General features: G+C 39.7%; 1 protein-coding gene across 3 annotated transcripts in view; it reads left to right on the top strand.

The window, feature by feature from the left end:
* Positions 1-676: 676 nt before the first annotated feature.
* The window catches only part of BCL6 (BCL6 transcription repressor), a 97,048-nt gene continuing 77,678 nt past the window's right edge, over positions 677-20,046 (top strand). Inside the window, exons 1-2 of one of the 3 annotated variants that reach the window (XM_069727084.1) lie at positions 677-791; positions 962-1,091. The gene's annotated coding sequence lies outside the window, so the exon portion shown is untranslated. Of the gene's footprint in view, positions 792-897; positions 1,092-1,486; positions 1,510-20,046 lie in introns of those variants that run through there. The other 2 variants (XM_069727085.1, XM_069727086.1) reach the window with 2 other exon arrangements.

Genomic DNA, 20,046 nt, shown 5'->3' with positions numbered 1-20,046 from the left:
ACGGTCAATGGCCCTGTCAGCGCATACACCCAAATGCAGTTTTATGGAGAGATTGGATGGAAGACCCGGTGGAGCCACTAAATGTAGGAGAAAAAACTATGTGAACCCAGCCTAAGTGACTGCACATCTGCCCTGGCAGTCTTTATGACAGGTTCCCTGCACTCTAAGCTGCTTCCAACCAAGTTGTGGAGCACTGATTTGGGCACAGAGGGTTGGGATGAGGTGAATAAACCACGGGACACTAAATACTTGACCCAGAAATGTTTCCATTAACCCATTCAATACCAATTACCCAATCACTATAATTCTGAATTAATTATTTGGCAGGGCAGACGGTGCTGCAAGATACCTGATCTGACTAAAGCGCCAACATGGTCCCATCGGTTGAACTTTGAAGAATCAGAACGTAATGACGTTTCCCATCAATATGCCATCAATCAATTTCCGTCATGAAAAAAATATATAATTATGTTATATCAGGGTAACATCTCTACAGCTCACAGGACAGGTGGTCTTGTTTCTTTTCTTATTCAGATCTTAGATAAGTGCACAAGTTTGCTTTTCAGCGACAGTGCTTCCTGGGAAGAGAAGACGGTTGCTTGCCAGCAGAACGATTATATACCTTGGAAAGGATCCACAACTATGAAGCGGTGCCGCCCTTTATACCAGTCTCCCAAGGCATTACTAATGGGTGACGCTTATGTGTGGCAAAGCATCGGATTGATAGAAGTAATCTACATTTCTATTTCTATGTGACTCAACGTGCGGCAAATAATACATGATTAATTCAGGTTTGTTAGGCTTCTCCTACTGAACTAAGCACTTACTTGACTTGCCTGTTCTCTGCTGCATCTTCAGTCTACATAATGGCTGAGCTTAAACTTCCTGGAACTGCATTAGCCCTGGGTATAGAAAATCAGTTTACAAATCAGTATGTAAAATCATTGCTTTATCATCACAGAGAAAGAGCTAATGGTGTAACCAAGACTGGAGAACTGTGCTGATAAAATTCTGCTGCGGAGGAATAACTGACCTGACACAATGGACTGACTCTCTTACGGAAGATGTTGGAGCTTCCGAAGACGTTTTCAGTAAGTAGCTTTAAATTTCACCCCTTAGAGCCAGAAATTGAAAGAATGGATTATTGACATGTTTATTCTTATTCCTAGTAAAAATGTATCTGTTTCCTCTGCAAAGTGCTAATCATTGCATAACGCAAGACACAATCGCACAACATAAGACACAACCTTCCATGTCTGTACTTTTATGAACTGCATTAGTTTTACACTATTCATGAACTTGTGTAATCCTGTTCGGCATATGCAAATACACTAAATCCATTTCTGGCACCAAAAGGTGTTCTAACAAAGGATGTTCATTTAACTCGCAGAGTACTTGAGTATCTGAGTCAGTGATACATTTTTCCATCTGTGACTGCAGTTCACCCAAATATTTCTCCACGTCCCCAAAGTCAGTCATACAAAACGGGATACAGGACGCTGGAAATTGGTGAGTTGTTTTTTGGAGTCCTCACTCCGTAGAGGTGATTTAGTTATTTGCCAGCATTTGGTGTAGGAAGAAAAAAGTAGTTATGGGAGCTTTCTTTTCTTAATAAAATAATGACTTAATGAATTAAAAAAGTTAATGTTTGGATTATTCACAATACAGAACCACATTTTTTTACATCTCGTACATTTATGGCCTAGCCATAGGATGAATGTAGATGAGGATCTCACTCCAGGAACCTACATCTATAGTGAAAACAGAGCTCTGTCACTCCATTCAGAAACAAATTTAGTGAGGTTGTTAGTTTTTGGGGACAATTTCATTTTTTTCAACTAATGTATTTGGGGCTGAAAATCATTTTTACAATTGGGTTTCATTGCACATTTTGCACCATTTAGCCTTTGGATTTGCACATTTAACTTTGATCGGATCTGTGATCAGCTGAGAAAAGATCAGAACAAAAGAGTTTTAAACTCTTTGACGGACCAATCATAGCAAGCTGACAGATTCTCAGTTCACTGATTCTGCCTCCAGGAATTAGATGGTGCCACACAGAGGCTATAGAAGGTAAACGATTAAATTTTTTTAATGAAACTGAATTGCAAAAAAAAAATATTTTTTTGCCCCTATTGCATACATTTAAGTAAAAATAAATTTTATTCGAAACTTTTTTAAGCCTCTGAGTTCAAGGAAGGTAAAGCAATGTAATTAGAAGGTTACTGAACTCTCAGTGTTTACACCTTTTAGTTTATATCTTGTGTAAAATGTGTTCAGATGTGATCATAGTCCTAGTAAGCTGTGTTTACCTGCTATACCCCTTTGCCAGCAAAGTACACAATACTTTTAATGGTGCACACATTGTTCTTCCCTGCCGATTAGTCTAGAAAAGCACAGAATAATACGACATATACACGGTCTATAATTTTACACATACAATACATACGTGTTACAGGATTATATAAGAATGATTGCATCTATGCATATCTTCTCCTATGATGATACATTTATAATTCACTTTTATTTATTTTAGTCATATTTGTAGATCATTGCCGGCAGCACATTTATTGCATCTAGGGAAGATTTCCAGGAACAGGTGTGTCATGATCCATTCCACTTTCATATGTAAAAACTTCCCAACTTGGGCAGCTGCTATTAGTGATGTAAATCATGGACGAGGAAGGCCTGCAAATTTTACATTGCTGAGTGCAATATTATTTTTGTTTTCATAAAATACAATGTAAATATCCATTGTTTGGACAGTGCAATAAAATCAGCATTAAGTGAGTGCCCACTTGTAGAACGTTAATGAAAAAAAAATGCAGTATGATTGCATACTATTATCATGGTCAAGATTAAGGCTGTATGCTGAAACTAGTAGGTCATGGATTCATTTCTCTGTAGTCTAGTCTACTGTGTTCTATCATTCCTGGTTTTAAGGTTTTTGTGAACTAAACCTCAAGTTTTACTTACCAGAGAACTAGTGATGAGCGAATGTGCTCAGATAACGTCTTAGGCTACTTTCACACTAGCGTCGTTTGGCCTCTGTCGCAATGCGTCGTTTTGGAGAAAAAACGCATCTTGCAAAGTTGCCCGCAGGATGCATTTTATCTCCATAGACTTTCATTAGTGACGCATTGCGACGGATTGCCACACGTTGCATCCGTCGTGCGATGGATGTGTCGTGTTTTTGCAGTCCATCGGGACAAAAAAAAGTTGCATGCAACGTTTTTTTTGTCCGTCGGTTCCGCTTTTTCCGACCACGCATGCGCAGCCGGAACTCCGCCCCCTCCTCCCCGGACCTTACAATGGGGCAGCGGATGCGTTGTAAAACTGCATCCGCTGCCCCGGTTGTTCATTTTCTTCACAGTTTGCGTCGGTACGTCGGGCCATCACATGGCGACGGCCCCGTACCGACGTGTGAAAGTAGCCTTATCTGAGCATGCTAGGGTGTTATCTGAGTATTTTGTAGCGCTCATATATTATTTTTGAGTCCCTGCAGCTGCATGATTTGCGGCTGTTAGCCTGAACACATGGGGGGATTCTCTAACAAACAGGCAATTACCACATGTGTTGTGTCTGTCTAACAGCCGCAAATCATGCAGCCACAGGGACTCGAACATAATATATGTGAGCATGCCCAAGATACTCAGATAACACCCGAGCACATTCACTCATTGAGGAGGTTTTGCTGAAGAATCTACATTTTTTGCTGTTAGCAGTTATGTAACAACCATATTCAACCATATTCACCAATAAGCTAATTTTTATCGGGGCTGTTTCAGCCCGCAAAAGTGGTGAATTGATAGCTATTTGTATTGAATGAGCTGTTTCTGGTGTTCCTAGGAGTGATACAGTGGGGCAAAAAAGTATTTAGTCAGTCAGCAATAGTGCAAGTTCCACCACTTAAAAAGATGAGAGGCGTCTGTAATTTACATCATAGGTAGACCTCAACTATGGGAGACAAACTGAGAAAAAAAAATCCAGAAAATCACATTGTCTGTTTTTTTAACATTTTATTTGCATATTATGGTGGAAAATAAGTATTTGGTCAGAAACAAAATTTCATCTCAATATTTTGTAATATATCCTTTGTTGGCAATGACAGAGGTCAAACGTTTTCTGTAAGTCTTCACAAGGTTGCCACACACTGTTGTTGGTATGTTGGCCCATTCCTCCATGCAGATCTCCTCTAGAGCAGTGATGTTTTTGGCTTTTCGCTTGGCAACACGGACTTTCAACTCCCTACAAAGGTTTTCTATAGGGTTGAGATCTGGAGACTGGCTAGGCCACTCCAGGACCTTGAAATGGTTCTTACGAAGCCACTCCTTCGTTGCCCAGGCGGTGTGCTTTGGATCATTGTCATGTTGAAAGACCCAGCCACGTTTCATCTTCAATGCCCTTGCTGATGGAAGGAGGTTTGCACTCAAAATCTCACGATACATGGCCCCATTCATTCTTTCATGTACCCGGATCAGTCGTCCTGGCCCCTTTGCAGAGAAACAGCCCCAAAGCATGATGTTTCCACCACCATGCTTTACAGTGGGTATGGTGTTTGATGGATGCAACTCAGTATTCTTTTTCCTCCAAACACGACAAGTTGTGTTTCTACCAAACAGTTCCAGTTTGGTTTCATCAGACCATAGGACATTCTCCCAAAACTCCTCTGGACCATCCAAATGCTCTCTAGCAAACTTCAGACGGGCCCGGACATGTACTGGCTTAAGCAGTGGGACATGTCTGGCACTGCAGGATCTGAGTCCATGGTGGCGTAGTGTGTTACTTATGGTAGGCCTTGTTACATTGGTCCCAGCTCTCTGCAGTTCACTCACTAGGTCCACCCGCGTGGTTCTGGGATTTTTGCTCACCGTTCTTGTGATCATTCTGACCCCACGGGGTGGGATTTTGCGTGGAGCCCCAGATCGAGGGAGATTATCAGTGGTCTTGTATGTCTTCCATTTTCTAATTATTGCTCCCACTGTTGATTTCTTCACTCCAAGCTGGTTGGCTATTGCAGATTCAGTCTTCCCAGCCTGGTGCAGGGCTACAATTTTGTTTCTGGTGTCCTTTGACAGCTCTTTGGTCTTCACCATAGTGGAGTTTGGAGTCAGACTGTTTGAGGGTGTGCACAGGTTCTTTTTATACTGATAACAAGTTTAAACAGGTGCCATTACTACAGGTAATGAGTGGAGGAAAGAGGAGACTCTTAAAGAAGAAGTTACAGGTCTGTGAGAGCCAGAAATCTTGATTGTTTGTTTCTGACCAAATACTTATTTTCCACCATAATATGCAAAAAAAATGATAAAAAAACAGACAATGTGATTTTCTGGATTTTTTTTTCTCAGTTTGTCTCCCATAGTTGAGGTCTACCTATGATGTAAATTACAGACGCCTCTCATCTTTTTAAGTGGTGGAACTTGCACTATTGCTGACTGACTAAATACTTTTTTGCCCCACTGTATGTTCCAGAGAGACAAGTCTTTTGAAGTCAGGAAGATAGAAGAAAGGGTGGCGCTCTGGAATTCCTTAAAAAAATCTTCTTTATTTTCAGGTACCTTGAAGTGTCTGTCGGCAGTAGCCCCGATGAGGACCCGCTCACCTGCATCAATGTTTTAATGATGAAAATAAATAAGCTTTTTAAGGAATTAAAGAGTGCCACCCTATCTTCTATCTTCCAGGCTTCTACATTGGTTGTCATCAGCACCAAGGCTCTCTGTTGGATCGCTTTGATAAATGTAGGATAAGTGATCAGTTAATTGCAGGTCTATAAAAGAAATTATAAAAATGTTTTCCCCCATTAAAAATAAAGAAAAGTGAAAAAAAAAAATCCAGTCTATCAAAATACAAAATGAATTAACCAATATGGTAATTACTGTAAACAGAAAAATATAAAAATGTCAGAACTGATGTTTGTTTGGCCACAGTAATCCAAATTGATATAAGTAAAACCATCATCTCACCAAACAAAAATCAAGCCCTCATTCATCTCCCAAAAAATAAAACCTTAATCGCAAACTTCAGATTTTTTTTCACCACTTAAATAAAAAAAACTGCCATGTTTGGTATCACCGTAATCGTACTAATCTGGAGAATCATGTGTCGGGGTCATTTATACCAAAATAAGAAAGCCATAAAAACAACGCAAAAAGAGCAATGATGGTAATATATTTTTTTCACCATTTAACCTATTTGGAGCTATTTTTCCTGTTTTGAATACATTGTATTGTAAAATGAATGTTGTTATTCAAAACTACAACTCGTCCTACAAAAAACAAGCCCCCATATGGCCATGATGACAAAAAATAAGAAAATGTAGGTCTCTTAGAGAATGGGCTAGAAAAAAATAAAATCTGGCTGCAGAGGGATGGACCTCTCAAAGTAAAGTACACGAAACATCACTCCTATATTATGTACATTTGAATAAGCCCGGCCCAGTGTACATCCTGTTACAGTCAAGTGAAAACTGAGTGGTAACGGATAGGTATTACTGGGTTGTTATCTAGAGGGTTCATGTTTGTTGAATTGGAATTACTAGCACCCAGCAACCCTTTTAATGTGATCCATAAAGATGAATATTGAATAATTCAGAAGAATTAATGACAAGAAGTGAGACTTGGGATGAGTTTACCTTAAAGAGAACCTGACAGCTGATATATGCAGCCGGATCCAGGGGCAGCATGTATCCGGCACTGGCGGTATAACCCCAGCCAGGTATATTTGATTCTAAAACATTGCAGTATTTAGAGAAGCAAATAAGGAGCTGCTGGGGGCCTGACCATAGACTAGTTGGACAGGCAAGTACCTGGCGGATTCTCCCCACCTGCTGCCCTGGATCGATATGCTTCTGCCTACATGTCAATCTAGGGCAGCGGTGGGGAGAAGCTGCCTGTCCAACTAGTTTACAGCTTGGTCTCAGTCCCTGGCAGCTTCTTTTGTAGAGTATGTTTTTCTATGAAATGCTGCAGCGTTTCACAGTCGGCATACCTGACTGAGATCATACAGTCATTGCCTTATACATGCTGTCCGTGGATTGGGCAGCATGTATCAGATGTCAAGTTCACTTTAAATATAGTTTCAAGATGACCCAGTTATAGGACTGAGAAAAGCTCCACAAACAAGTACCGTACTTGTATTCACAACAAACAAAGTATTATATGACTCACTCAGGATCATTACATCTAAAATCAGGTCTTCATTATACTTCTATATCTTTCTTATGATACACACGCAGTGCGTTTTTTGCTTCACTTTATTGGCTCACTTTTAAAAAAAGCAAAATACAGCAGCCAGATATTTGCTTTATATGTACAGGTATTGATAAATACCCCTACCTACATTGGGCCTAATAGCTAGTACCGTACTGACCTTCTTGCTCATAGGAACAAATCACAATGGAGATTTCATGTTTCACAGCAGTAAAGATAAGTCAGCTGAGTGCTGGTTAATGGGCAAGAAGCACAATAGAGTGGTTTGTGGGTCCAGGCGTGCTACTTTTTGTGGTATTTTTCTCCATAGATTTTAAAACTTTTATTTAGATGGTATATAATGAAAAAAGAATTTAGCCCACTCTCGACATGGCCAATTTCCATTTTTTCGTTTTAGTTTTTTTTCCCTCTTATTTCAAAAGCCATTTCTTATTTTTCCATCCATATAGATGGACGAAGGTTTATTTTTTGCAGTACAAGTTGCACGTTTGAATTACGCCATCATAATTCCCCTCAGTATGAGGCCTCATTCACACGTCCATGTTTCAATATGTACGCAAAAAATGGTACCAGTGTCATCAGTGTTTCATATCATTGTGTCATCAGTGTTTTGGATGATTGTGTCATCAGTGTTTTGGATGATTGTGTCATCAGTGTTTGGGATCAGTGTGCCATTAGTGTGTCATCTGTGTTTGGGATCAGTGTGTCATTAGTGTGTCATCAGTGTTTGGGATCAGTGTGCCATTAGTGTGTCATCTGTGTTTGGGATCAGTGTGCCATTAGTGTGTCATCCATGTTTGGGATCAGTGTACCATTAGTGTGTCATCCGTGTTTGGGATCAGTGTACCATTAGTGTGTCATCCGTGTTTGGGATCAGTGTGCCATTAGTGTGTCATCCGTGTTTGGGATCAGTGTGCCATTAGTGTGTCATCCGTGTTTGGGATCAGTGTGCCATTAGTGTGTCATCCGTGTTTGGGATCAGTGTGCCATTAGTGTGTCATCCGTGTTTGGGATCAGTGTGCCATTAGTGTGTCATCCGTATTTGGGATCAGTGTGCCATTAGTGTGTCATCCGTGTTTGGGATCAGTGTGCCATTAGTGTGTCATCCGTGTTTGGGATCAGTGTGCCATTAGTGTGTCATCCGTGTTTGGGATCAGTGTACCATTAGTGTGTCATCCGTATTTGGGATCAGTGTGCCATTAGTGTGTCATCCGTGTTTGGGATCAGTGTGCCATTAGTGTGTCATCAGTGTTTGGGATCAGTGTACCATTAGTGTGTCATCCGTGTTTGGGATCAGTGTGCCATTAGTGTGTCATCCGGGTTTGGGATCAGTGTGCCATTAGTGTGTCATCCGTGTTTGGGATCAGTGTGCCATTAGTGTGTCATCCGTGTTTGGGATCAGTGTGCCATTAGTGTATCATCCGTGTTTGGGATCAGTGTACCATTAGTGTGTCATCCGTGTTTGGGATCAGTGTGCCATTAGTGTGTCATCAGTGTTTGGGATCAGTGTGCCATTAGTGTGTCATCAGTGTTTGGGATCAGTGTGCCATTAGTGTGTCATCCATGTTTGGGATCAGTGTACCATTAGTGTGTCATCCGTGTTTGGGATCAGTGTACCATTAGTGTGTCATCCGTGTTTGGGATCAGTGTGCCATTAGTGTGTCATCTGTGTTTGGGATCAGTGTACCATTAGTGTGTCATCCGTATTTGGGATCAGTGTGCCATTAATGTGTCATCCGTGTTTGGGATCAGTGTGCCATTAGTGTGTCATCCGTGTTTGGGATCAGTGTGCCATTAGTGTGTCATCCGTGTTTGGGATCAGTGTGCCATTAGTGTGTCATCCGTGTTTGGGATCAGTGTGCCATTAGTGTGTCATCCGTATTTGGGATCAGTGTGCCATTAGTGTGTCATCCGTGTTTGGGATCAGTGTGCCATTAGTGTGTCATCTGTGTTTGGGATCAGTGTGCCATTAGTGTGTCATCCGTGTTTGGGATCAGTGTACCATTAGTGTGTCATCTGTATTTGGGATCAGTGTGCCATTAGTGTGTCATCCGTGTTTGGGATCAGTGTGCCATTAGTGTGTCATCCGTGTTTGGGATCAGTGTGCCATTAGTGTGTCATCCGTGTTTGGGATCAGTGTACCATTAGTGTGTCATCCGTATTTGGGATCAGTGTGCCATTAGTGTGTCATCCGTGTTTGGGATCAGTGTGCCATTAGTGTGTCATCAGTGTTTGGGATCAGTGTACCATTAGTGTGTCATCCGTGTTTGGGATCAGTGTGCCATTAGTGTGTCATCCGGGTTTGGGATCAGTGTGCCATTAGTGTGTCATCCGTGTTTGGGATCAGTGTGCCATTAGTGTGTCATCCGTGTTTGGGATCAGTGTGCCATTAGTGTGTCATCCGTGTTTGGGATCAGTGTGCCATTAGTGTGTCATCCGTGTTTGGGATCAGTGTGCCATTAGTGTGTCATCAGTGTTTGGGATCAGTGTGCCATTAGTGTGTCATCAGTGTTTGGGATCAGTGTGCCATTAGTGTGTCATCCGGGTTTGGGATCAGTATGTCACCCGTGTTTGGGATCAGTGTGCCATTAGTGTGTCATCAGTGTTTGGGATCAGTGTGCCATTAGTGTGTCATCTGTGTTTGGGATCAGTGTACCATTAGTGTGTCATCCGGGTTTGGGATCAGTATGTCACCCGTGTTTGGGATCAGTGTGCCATTAGTGTGTCATCAGTGTTTTGGATCAGTGTTTCGTCAGTGTTTTGGATCAGTGTTTCCTCAGTTATTGGTATCAGTGTGTCATTAGTGTGTCATCAGTGTTTGGGATCAGTGTGTCGAAGAAGTAGAAAGCTAGCTCTCGACTGGTGTGAACGTGACGGTGCTAGTGAACGGAGCCAGTAGTTCCATCAATAGTAGAATATACAATCACTGCACTCGTACAATGGAGGATAGTTGCTTAAAGTGAATAGTTTATTTAAAGGTGATGAAGTGGAGCGATAGGCAAAAAACATTTCAGCCAACCAGTGGCCTTGATCACAATATGGTCCACATAGGGGAAAGTATGCACAGACGTTCAAATTCAAGCCACCAGGGTAGGTGCATGTGCAGTGTAAAGCCAGAAGTAGGTTGCAACAAAATGTTGAACTAGCTAGGTCCAGGTGGATAACAATTAGAGTAACATTGCTGTATGCGGTTGATTGCCAGGAGAAATCTGAAGGATATAGATCCGTTGGTGGCACAGCGGTTACTGGGATCCTGGTGGTAGGAGCCAGCGTTGGTGGCCTAGTGGAGGGAGCTGACACAATATGTGCTCAATAGCTGCTCCATATTCCGAATAACAATAATCGCATAAATCAACAGATATCAAGAGGAGTGAGGCCCCTGCTCGCAATCTATGAGGAAATAGGGGAGGCACAAAAGGTGGATAATAATCACTTGCAATTGCCTTGTATTGTCCAGTCATCAATGTAATAAATAAGGTGTTCACATAATGCAGCCTGAACCAGTAAGCAACCAATGTGTGTAAAAGTACAGAAACAGAGGGCTCTTAAATGCATTAAAGGAGTGAGAACAGATGATACAAGGGTCCTAGTTTTGAAGAAAATTTTACATGGGCAAAAGAGGGATAGTTACCGTAGATAAATATTTTGAGGCGGTAGGCCAACCTGAGGAAATGCGTTTTCAGGGCACACTTAAATTTTTGGGTATTGGGGATTAATCAAATTGTCCTTGGTAGTTCATTCTAAAGAGTTGGCGCAGCACTCAAGAAGTCTTGGTGACGGGAGTGGGAGGTTCAGATTTTTGAGGATGTTAACCTTAGGCCATTATCAGAACGGAGGGCACAGGAAGGGTGCTAGACTGAGACGAGGGAGGAGATCTAGGGTGGAGAGTGATAAGTTTATATTGAATTGTGTAGTGGATGGGTAACCAGTGCAATGACTGGCACAAGGTAGAGGCATCGGTGTAACGGTTGGTGAGGAATATGATCCTGGCTGCTACATTCAGGACAGATTGGAGAGGGGAGAGTTTAGTAAGATGGAGACCAATTAGGAAAGAGTTACAATAGTCCAGATGAGAATGAATCAAAGCTACAGTAAGAGTTTTTGCAGAGTCAAAAGAAAGAAAAGGTCAAATTCTAGAAATGTTTTTGAGGTGTAGATGACAAGAGCAAGCCAGTGATGTGGGGAATGAATGAAAGATCTGAATCAAGTATGACCCCAAGACAGTGGGCATGTTGCTGGGGAGTAATGGTAGAACCACACACAGAAACGGCAATGTTGGACATAGTTAGATTGGTGTAGGGAGGACACAAAAGAAGTTCAGTTTTTGACAGGTTCAGTTTCAGATAAAGGGAGGACTTGATGTTAGAGACAGCGGTAAGACAATCGCTGGTGTTTTGTAATAATGCAGGTGAGATGTCATGGGTAGAGGTGCATAATTGAGTGTCATCAACTTAGAGATGGTAGTGCAAACCAAATCTACCGATTGTTTGTCCAATAGGAGCAGTATACACCATATTCCAAATTATTATGCAAATTATATTTTTCTCGGATTTTCCTAAATAGTCAGTGCAAATGACAGTCAGTCTAATAAAAGTCATCACCCATTAGAGCATACATCGACTTTTATTGAAGAAACCTCCCAATGATAACAGTATAATCTCCAAAATTAATAAAAACTCAAAATGCACTGTTCCAAATTATTAGGCACAGTAGAATTTCTAAACATTTGATATGCTTTAAAGAACTGAAAATGCTCATTTGTGGAATTTGCAGCATTAGGAGGTCACATTTAATGAACAAAAAAGCTATTTAACTCCAAAACATCCTAACAGGCCAAGTTACATGTTAACATAAGACCCCTTCTTTGATATCACCTTCACAAATATTGCATCCATTGAACTTGTGAGTTTTGGAGAGTTTCTGCTTGTATTTCTTTGCATTGAGTCAGAATAACCTCCCAAAGCTGCTGTTTTGATGTTATCTACCTCCCACCCTCATAGATCTTTTGCTTGATGATACTCCAAAGGTTCTCTATAGGGTTGAGATCAGGGGAAGATTGTGGAAACACCATGAGTTTATCTCCTTTTATGCCCATAGCAGCCAATGAGTCAGAGGTATTCTTTGCAGCATAAGATGGTGCATTGTCATGTATGAAGATGATTTTGCTCCTGAAGGCACATTTCTGCTTTTTATAACATGGTGGAAAGTTGTCAGTCAGAAACTCTATATACTTTGCAGAGGTCACTTTTACACCTTCAGGAACCTTAAAGGGCCCTACCAGCTGTTTCTCCATGATTCCGGTCCAAAACATGACTCCTCCATCTCCTTGCTGATGTCGCAGCCTTGTTGGGACATGGTGGCCATCCACCAACCATCCACTACTCCATCCATCTGGACCATCCAGGGTTGCTCGACACTCATCAGTAAACAAGACTGTTTGTCTGGGCCCACTGCAATTGTTTCTGCTCGTGAACACTGTTTAGGGGTGGCCGAATAGTAGGTTTATGCACCACAGCAAGCCTTTGAAGGATCCTACACCTTGAGGTTCGAGGGACCCCAGAGGCACCAGCAGCTTCAAATAACTGTTTGCTGCTTTGTAATGGTATTTTGGCATTTGCTCTCTTAATCCAATGAAAATGAATTTGTCTGGCAGAAACCTTCCTCATTATGCCTTTATCTGCATGAACCCTGTCTGTGCTCTGTTTCAGTCACAAATCTCTTCACAGTATGATGATCACTCTTAAGGTTTCGTGAAATATCTAATGTTTTCATACTTTGTCCAAGGCATTGCACTATTTAACGCTTTTCAGCAGCAGAGAGATGCTTTTTATTTCTCATATTGCTTGAAACCTGTGACCTGCTTAATAATGTGGAATATCATTTTTAAGTAGTTTTCCTTTAATTAGAATCACCTGGAAAACTAGTTATAACATGTGTTTAAGATTGATTTCAGTGATTCATTAATCCCTGAGACAATACCATCCACGAGTTTATTTGAAAAACAAAACAATTAAATCTTTATGACACTTAAATCCAATTTGAATAATAATGTAGAACATGGTGTACAAGGATAATAGGAGGGGGCTTAGGACTGATCCTTGAGGAATCCCAACAGTAAGGGGAAAAGGAGAGGAGGAGGAGGATTAGGAGTCAACAAAAGATACAGTGAATAAGTGACCAGAGAGGTAGGAGGAGAACCAGGAGAAAACAGTGTCCTTGAGGCAGATAGAGAGGAGCATACTGACTAGGAGTTGGTGATCCACAGTGTTGAATGCTGCAGAGAGATCCAGGAGAATTAACATGGAGTAGTGACCATTAGATTTAGCTGTTAGTAGATCATTAGAGACTTTAGTGATGGCAGTTTCAATAGAGTGTAATGAGGCAGGCCTAATATACCAAACCTGTCCATTTTTTTAAATTATTTTATTGGTGAAAAAAATCAGAAATTTGTAAAAAAAAAAAAAAAATTCAAATTGTGTCACCATTGCAGAGATCCGTAATGTTTCCATTTTTCATTCATTAGAGATGTATGAGGGTTAATTTGTTACAGGGTTTACCACCATTTTTATTGATACCATTTTGAGATAGATATGACATTTTGGTCATTCTACAGCATTTTGTTGCAGCATTGCCCTGACCAAAACAAAAAAAATCGCAGTTTTGGTGTTTTCAATTTATTTCTGTTTATGATGATTTCATATTAGTATGATTAATTTCATATGATAAATTGAACTTTTATGGATGTGGCGATACCAAATATGTGTTTATCATTTTTTTTTAAATTCTCTTAATATCCTTAATTTTAGTGGTTGGAGGACTGGTGAGAAAGTGGGGTGATTGGAATTGTTAGTTAAATTAATTTTCCCTTTCTTTAAAAAAATATTATTTTGTTACACTTTTTTGGATTTGATAATCCGCTCATGAGACTTGAACCTGTGATCATCCAATTGCTTCTGCTATACTGCTGGATATAGTAAAAATCATGTCATGTCTCCTTTGAAGCTTGTTGGGAACATCATGACATGGTGGGATGGCTTTTATGCTTTTTTGATCAAAATAGCGTTAACTAAGTACGGTACATTATGTTTTTTACATGTGTCATTACTATTTCCTCATTTACTTGTTGTAGGGCCTATTCTCATTTTGTTTTTTTATTGGGCTTTGTCTGTGAAATGGCCATAGTGCAAACATGCTTTTACACCTCGCGCATACACCAGTTTATAGTCCGGCTCAGGTTTTAATTTTGCTATAAAATTTTGCACTCTGTACAAACATGGGGCATTGCCACCTTTTCTGACCTAATTATGGTATTCCATCTGCATAACTTCCCATTGATGGGTGTCTTATTTGGGGTTCTTTACTGTCTCTGCCCTTATTTACATTGACGTCGTATGACACATGGTAAGGTTTTTAATACTACACAGGTTAGGACCATTGGGTATACCATGACATGGTGGGTTGACTTTAATGCTTTTTTTGATCAAAAGAGCTCTAAGTACCCTATGTTATTTACATGTACCATTACTATTTACTCATTTACTTGTTGTATGGTCTATGCTCATTTTTTTTTAATCTTGGGTTTTGGGTTTCGATAGAGCTCTGCATTGGAAAGGACATAGATCTTCAACAGCCCCTCAGCTGTCAATGCAACTCATTGTCACCCTGCAATCATGTTGCTGGGTGACTGATGGGTGCATAAAACAACTCGCCACCCATGCCGATGTGCTGTCAATGCTGCTGCCGATTAAAATATGCATAGTATGAATCTTTAAACTATAACGTTTCATTAATAATAAATATGAAATAAAAAAAATAGAATGGAGGAGTAATTGAAAAATGGCAAAACATACAAGTACGTTATTGAATAATTTATTAGACATTATTAAATAATAGACACATGCAAATCAAAATTACAACAAGGATGCATTGTGTTATTTGGTAGATTTGTACTAGGGCCCTGGCTTACTAACCTATAATTACTAAGAACACGATTGTAACAAATTTGGTTACGCATGCTTCCAAAACGTATTTTGTTTTAAAAATTACCCCTTCAATTCAGAGAAAAGGAATCATTTTATTAGGGATTATGAGCAATTTTGAAAATTTTAGGATTGAAAATTCTGTAATTTTTTGCTTTTACACCAACCTTACTCAGCAAGTGATATTTATGTTAGAAGTAACTTCAAAGTCTATTTCGTGTCCTCCAGTCTTTCTAAGGGCTTTCTCGTGACCCTGTTACATGACATCACCTCACAGTAAGAATCTTGTTTCTTGTTGTTTTTGAACCATATCAGCATTATATTTTCAACTACTAAGCAAAATTTTTGGAGGTAGGTAGAATATTGCACTTTGTTACAATTAACAAGCCAATAAAACATTGCTATGGTACTAATGAATTGAACCTACAGAGAACCAGGAGTGTACTCTCATGGGTATAGATATAGAGATAGAGCCCAACTCATTAATTTGCAATATCAAAAACAAATGTTTATTATACAAAGCTCATTCAAAATAAATATCGGCTGAAAGCTAAAGTACAAAAAACATGACGAGAAGATAGGGGAGAGAACACAAGAATAAAAACCAAAAACAGCCAGAAAAGGTTCCTTCATGTTTGTTGGCGCTAAGAGTAAGTTTAAATTTATAGAATAGGCATCCCTCTATCCACATTAGTTGTATAGGGAGCCCATGCCGGCAACAGCCGTTCCCAATGTAACTGAAATACCCTCGCTCATTAGCCCAGACACAGCATTAGCTTACCCATGTGGGAAGGAGAGACCTCGGCAGGCTGAATATAAAGCCCCGACGCGCGTTTCGCGTAGTTGGCTTCCTCGGGGGGCCGTATCAACTACTAAGCAAAATTTTTGGAGGTAGGTAGAATATTGCACTTTGTTACAATTAACAAGCCAATAAAACATTGCTATGGTACTAATGAGTAGAAGACAAAATAAATCTCATGCATACTCATAGAAATACTTGTATATAGTGTATATACCTAATTAGATAGACTTCAGGACCCAACACTATAAGTTGTTACTAAAAATGTGACACTATATATTCAATATTCCCCTGTACTGGGCATTGTATTTACAATAAAACTACAAAACTTTATCATTGGGTTCCCTGTGACTTGATATTGTCGTATATCCTCAGCATAGAAACATTTGAACGGCTTCCAGCATTGCCACTCATGCCATATATCTATGCTTTAGACACAACGGGATAATCTCTGTACAGCATTTATGCCAGCTTTCAGTAGATGTAGAAAATACAGGGGGGGGGGGGGGGGCTAACCCCTCTGATCAATATCTGAGTGTCCTGAATACCAGTTTAACATAGTATTAAAGGGGTTGTCCGTTACCTTAAAAATTAAACTAAATGGTCCCAGGGTGGAGTAAGAATTAAAAAATGTATGTTCACCTTCCGACCTTGCACCACTTCTGTTCACGTGGTACTGGCTCCACTGCCAGTCTTGTGACATTCGGCAGGGGCATCCTCTGACCACTGTGAACAGTAATAGGCATCTCTCTTCTTTGACAAAATATAAAGACTGCAGCAGTCATGTGACGTTCCCCTCCGGGTATTAATGAAAGTAGTATTTATTTTTTTAGTCATTTTTTACACCACTAAGTTTAACACTTAAATTAGCGATCAAGAAAGGCCCTCATAAGTTAGCCTCATTTCAAGGTGAATTTGCAAATTAGTTGCCGCCAGGATCTACCAAGATTATTTACAAAATATTTGCTAGACCTTATTGAAGACATGACCAAAATTGGACAAGCACATGTTCAAAATAGATGGTAAACTTTCACACCCATTTACTTTAACACAACAGGTGTGTCTCTATTTCTAGGCTGTGTTCTATTATCATGACATAACAATAACATTTGTATAATGTTTGTAGGCTGTATTGAGATGATGTCAAAATAATATTTTTCTTTTTTCCCATGCTTTATTCTGTTCCATGGTACCTGGGATTAAAACAGAGTTGGCACACCCTGCAATAGGTAAATAAATAGCAATAGCACATGTAAATAAGATAAGGTACACTTTGTCGCAGTGGGATGGCTTTTACGCTTTTTTGCTAATAATATTATGTTTTTTACATGTACTATTGCTATTTACGTACTGCAGGGGATTTTGCTTATATTGCTTTATCCTAGTCTGTAAATGGACGCAGTGTGAATGTGCACCGACACATTGCTCTTATATCAACATGTCTTCCGGCTCATATCTTAGGTTTTGCTTATGTTCTATAGCAGTGATGTCATAAAAATGATTATTTGCCATCATTCTTAACATGTTACTATTGTGATACTGTTACAAGGATGTCTGCACTCCAAGCCTGTGTTATAATACAATTATTAAAAAAAAAAAATAACCATCCCAGTAAGTACTGGGGAAATAATTCCTACCCACCAATTTGCTAAGGCAAAATAATATGATAACTTACTGCACTAGTTATCAGTTTATATACTGTAGAACTGTGCAAAGGCATAAATCCTAACTTTTAATTAATTTGAAAGTGAAGTAATCTAATAGGATTTTGCCCATGAAGGATCCTACAATATACAGTTAAGCTCAAAAGTTTACATACCCTGACAGAATTTTTGCTTTCTTGGCCTTTTTTCAGAGAATATGAATGATAACACCAAAACCTTTTCTCCACTCGTGGTTAGTGGTTGGGTGAAGCCATTTATTGTCAAACTACTGTGGTTTCTCTTTTTAAATCATAATGACAACCGAAAACATCCAAATGACCCTGATCAAAAGTTCACATACCCCATTTCTTAATACCGTGTACTGCCCCCTCTATCATGAGTGACAGCTTGAAGTATTTTGTGGTAGTTGTGGATGAGGTTCTTTATTTCCTTTATGATGTTCTTTATTTTCTCAGATGGTAAAGCTGCCCACTCTTCTTGGCAAAAATAATCCAGGTTCTGTAAATTCCTAGACTTTCTAGCATGAACTTTGCGCTTGAGGTCTCCCAAGAGTGGCTCAATGATATTGAGGTCAGGAGACTGAGATGGCCACTCTAGAACATTCAATTTGTTCTGCTGTAGTCAATGAGATGTCAACTTGGCCATGCACAGATTCTGATGAGTGCAAATTTGCTTCCAGCATTTGCTGGTAACGTGCTGGATTCATCTTTCCTTCAACTTTGACCAAGTCAAAGGCCTCATAGGCCTTGTTGACCTCTCTCTAAATGTAACATTTATGGTTGCTGCCAAAACTTTCAATTTTGGTCTCATCTCTCCAAATTACCTTGTTCCAGAAGATCTGAAGCTTTTTCCTGTGCTGTTTTGAGTATTGTAGGCGAGATACTTTGTGGCATTTGTGCAGTAATGGCTTTCTTCTGGTGACTCAACCATGCAGCCCAATTTTCGTCAAGTGCCTACTTATTGTGCATCTTGAAACAGCCACACTGCTAGTTTTCAGAGAGTCCTGTATTTCAGCTGATCTTATTTGTGGGTTTTTCTTTGCATCCTAAACAATTTTCCTGGCAGTTGTGGACAACATTATTGTTGGTCTACCTGACCGTGGTTTTGCTTTTACAGAGCCCCTAATTTTCCATTTGTTAATCACAATTTGATTGCTGCTGACTGGCATTATCAATTCCTTGGATATCCTTTAGTATCCCTTTCCTGTTTTATACAGTTCAGTTACCTTTTCCTAAAGATCTGTTGACAATTCTTTTTATTTCACCCTGACTCACAATCCAGAAATGTCAGTGGCTGGATGAAAGATGCAAGAGTCTGTTTGGATCCCAGAAACTCACTGAGCTTTTATGCACACACACTGATTACAAGCAAACAGGTCACAGGTGAGGATGTTACCTTTAGTAGCCATTGAAACCTATTTGTGTCAACTTCTGTGCATGTTATCAGGCTAAAATCACCAGGTAATGTAAACTTTTGATCAGGGTCATTTGGATGTTTTGGGTTGTCATTATGATTTAAAAATAGAAAACACAGTAGTTTGACAATAAATGGCTTCACCCAAAAACTAACCATGAGTGAAGAAAAAGTTTTGGTGTTATCATTCATATTCTCTGAAAAAAGGCCAAGAAAGCAAAAATTCTGATGTGGTATGTAAACTTTTGAGCACAACTGTACATTATAACATTCAGAATATCAGGGGAACAATGACAAGGATGTTTTAAACAAGTGGTTCTGTGAACTGAGTAGTTAGCACTGGAGATCAATTTCTTTGATATAGCTGTAGTAACAGTTCCCATTTATACTCTGCGCACAATTAGGCAAGTGAGTATTTTGACCATATCATCATTTTTATGCAGATTTTCCAACCCTAATTTGTATAAACGTGAATTGGATAAAGCATTTCAGCTGATGTGTATTTGTGTAATGGGGGACGACTGTAGTCTAAGGATATGAGCACCCTTTATGATGGTGTGCAGAATTATTAGGCAGCTTGTTTTCCTCAGACAAAAATAGTCAAAAAAAGATTTAACCATCTCTGAAAAGAAAAAATTGTTAAGTCTTACAGATGGATACAGCACTCTTGAAATTGCTAAGATATTGGGACGTGATCACAGAACCATCAAAAGTTTTGTTTCAAAAAGTCAATAGGGTGGCAAAAAAAGTGTTGCAGAAAAAAATGCCGAAGTTTTGAGAAGAATCAAATGTAAAGTGACCAGGAACCCATTATCCTTCAGTGCTGTCATTTTCCAGAACTGAAACTTCCCTGGATTGTCCAGAAGAACAAGTTGCTCAGAGCTCAGAGACATGGCCAAGGTAGGGAAGGCTGAAATCCGACCTCCAGTGAACAAGACACATAACTCAAGACTGGGCCAAAAAATATCTGAACACAGATTTTT

The sequence above is a fragment of the Ranitomeya imitator genome, chromosome 5 (assembly GCF_032444005.1).
Source record: "Ranitomeya imitator isolate aRanImi1 chromosome 5, aRanImi1.pri, whole genome shotgun sequence".
NCBI classification, from domain to species: domain Eukaryota; kingdom Metazoa; phylum Chordata; class Amphibia; order Anura; family Dendrobatidae; genus Ranitomeya; species Ranitomeya imitator.
Note: the sequence above shows the minus strand (reverse complement) of the source record. Positions and strands in the feature narration are given on the sequence as shown.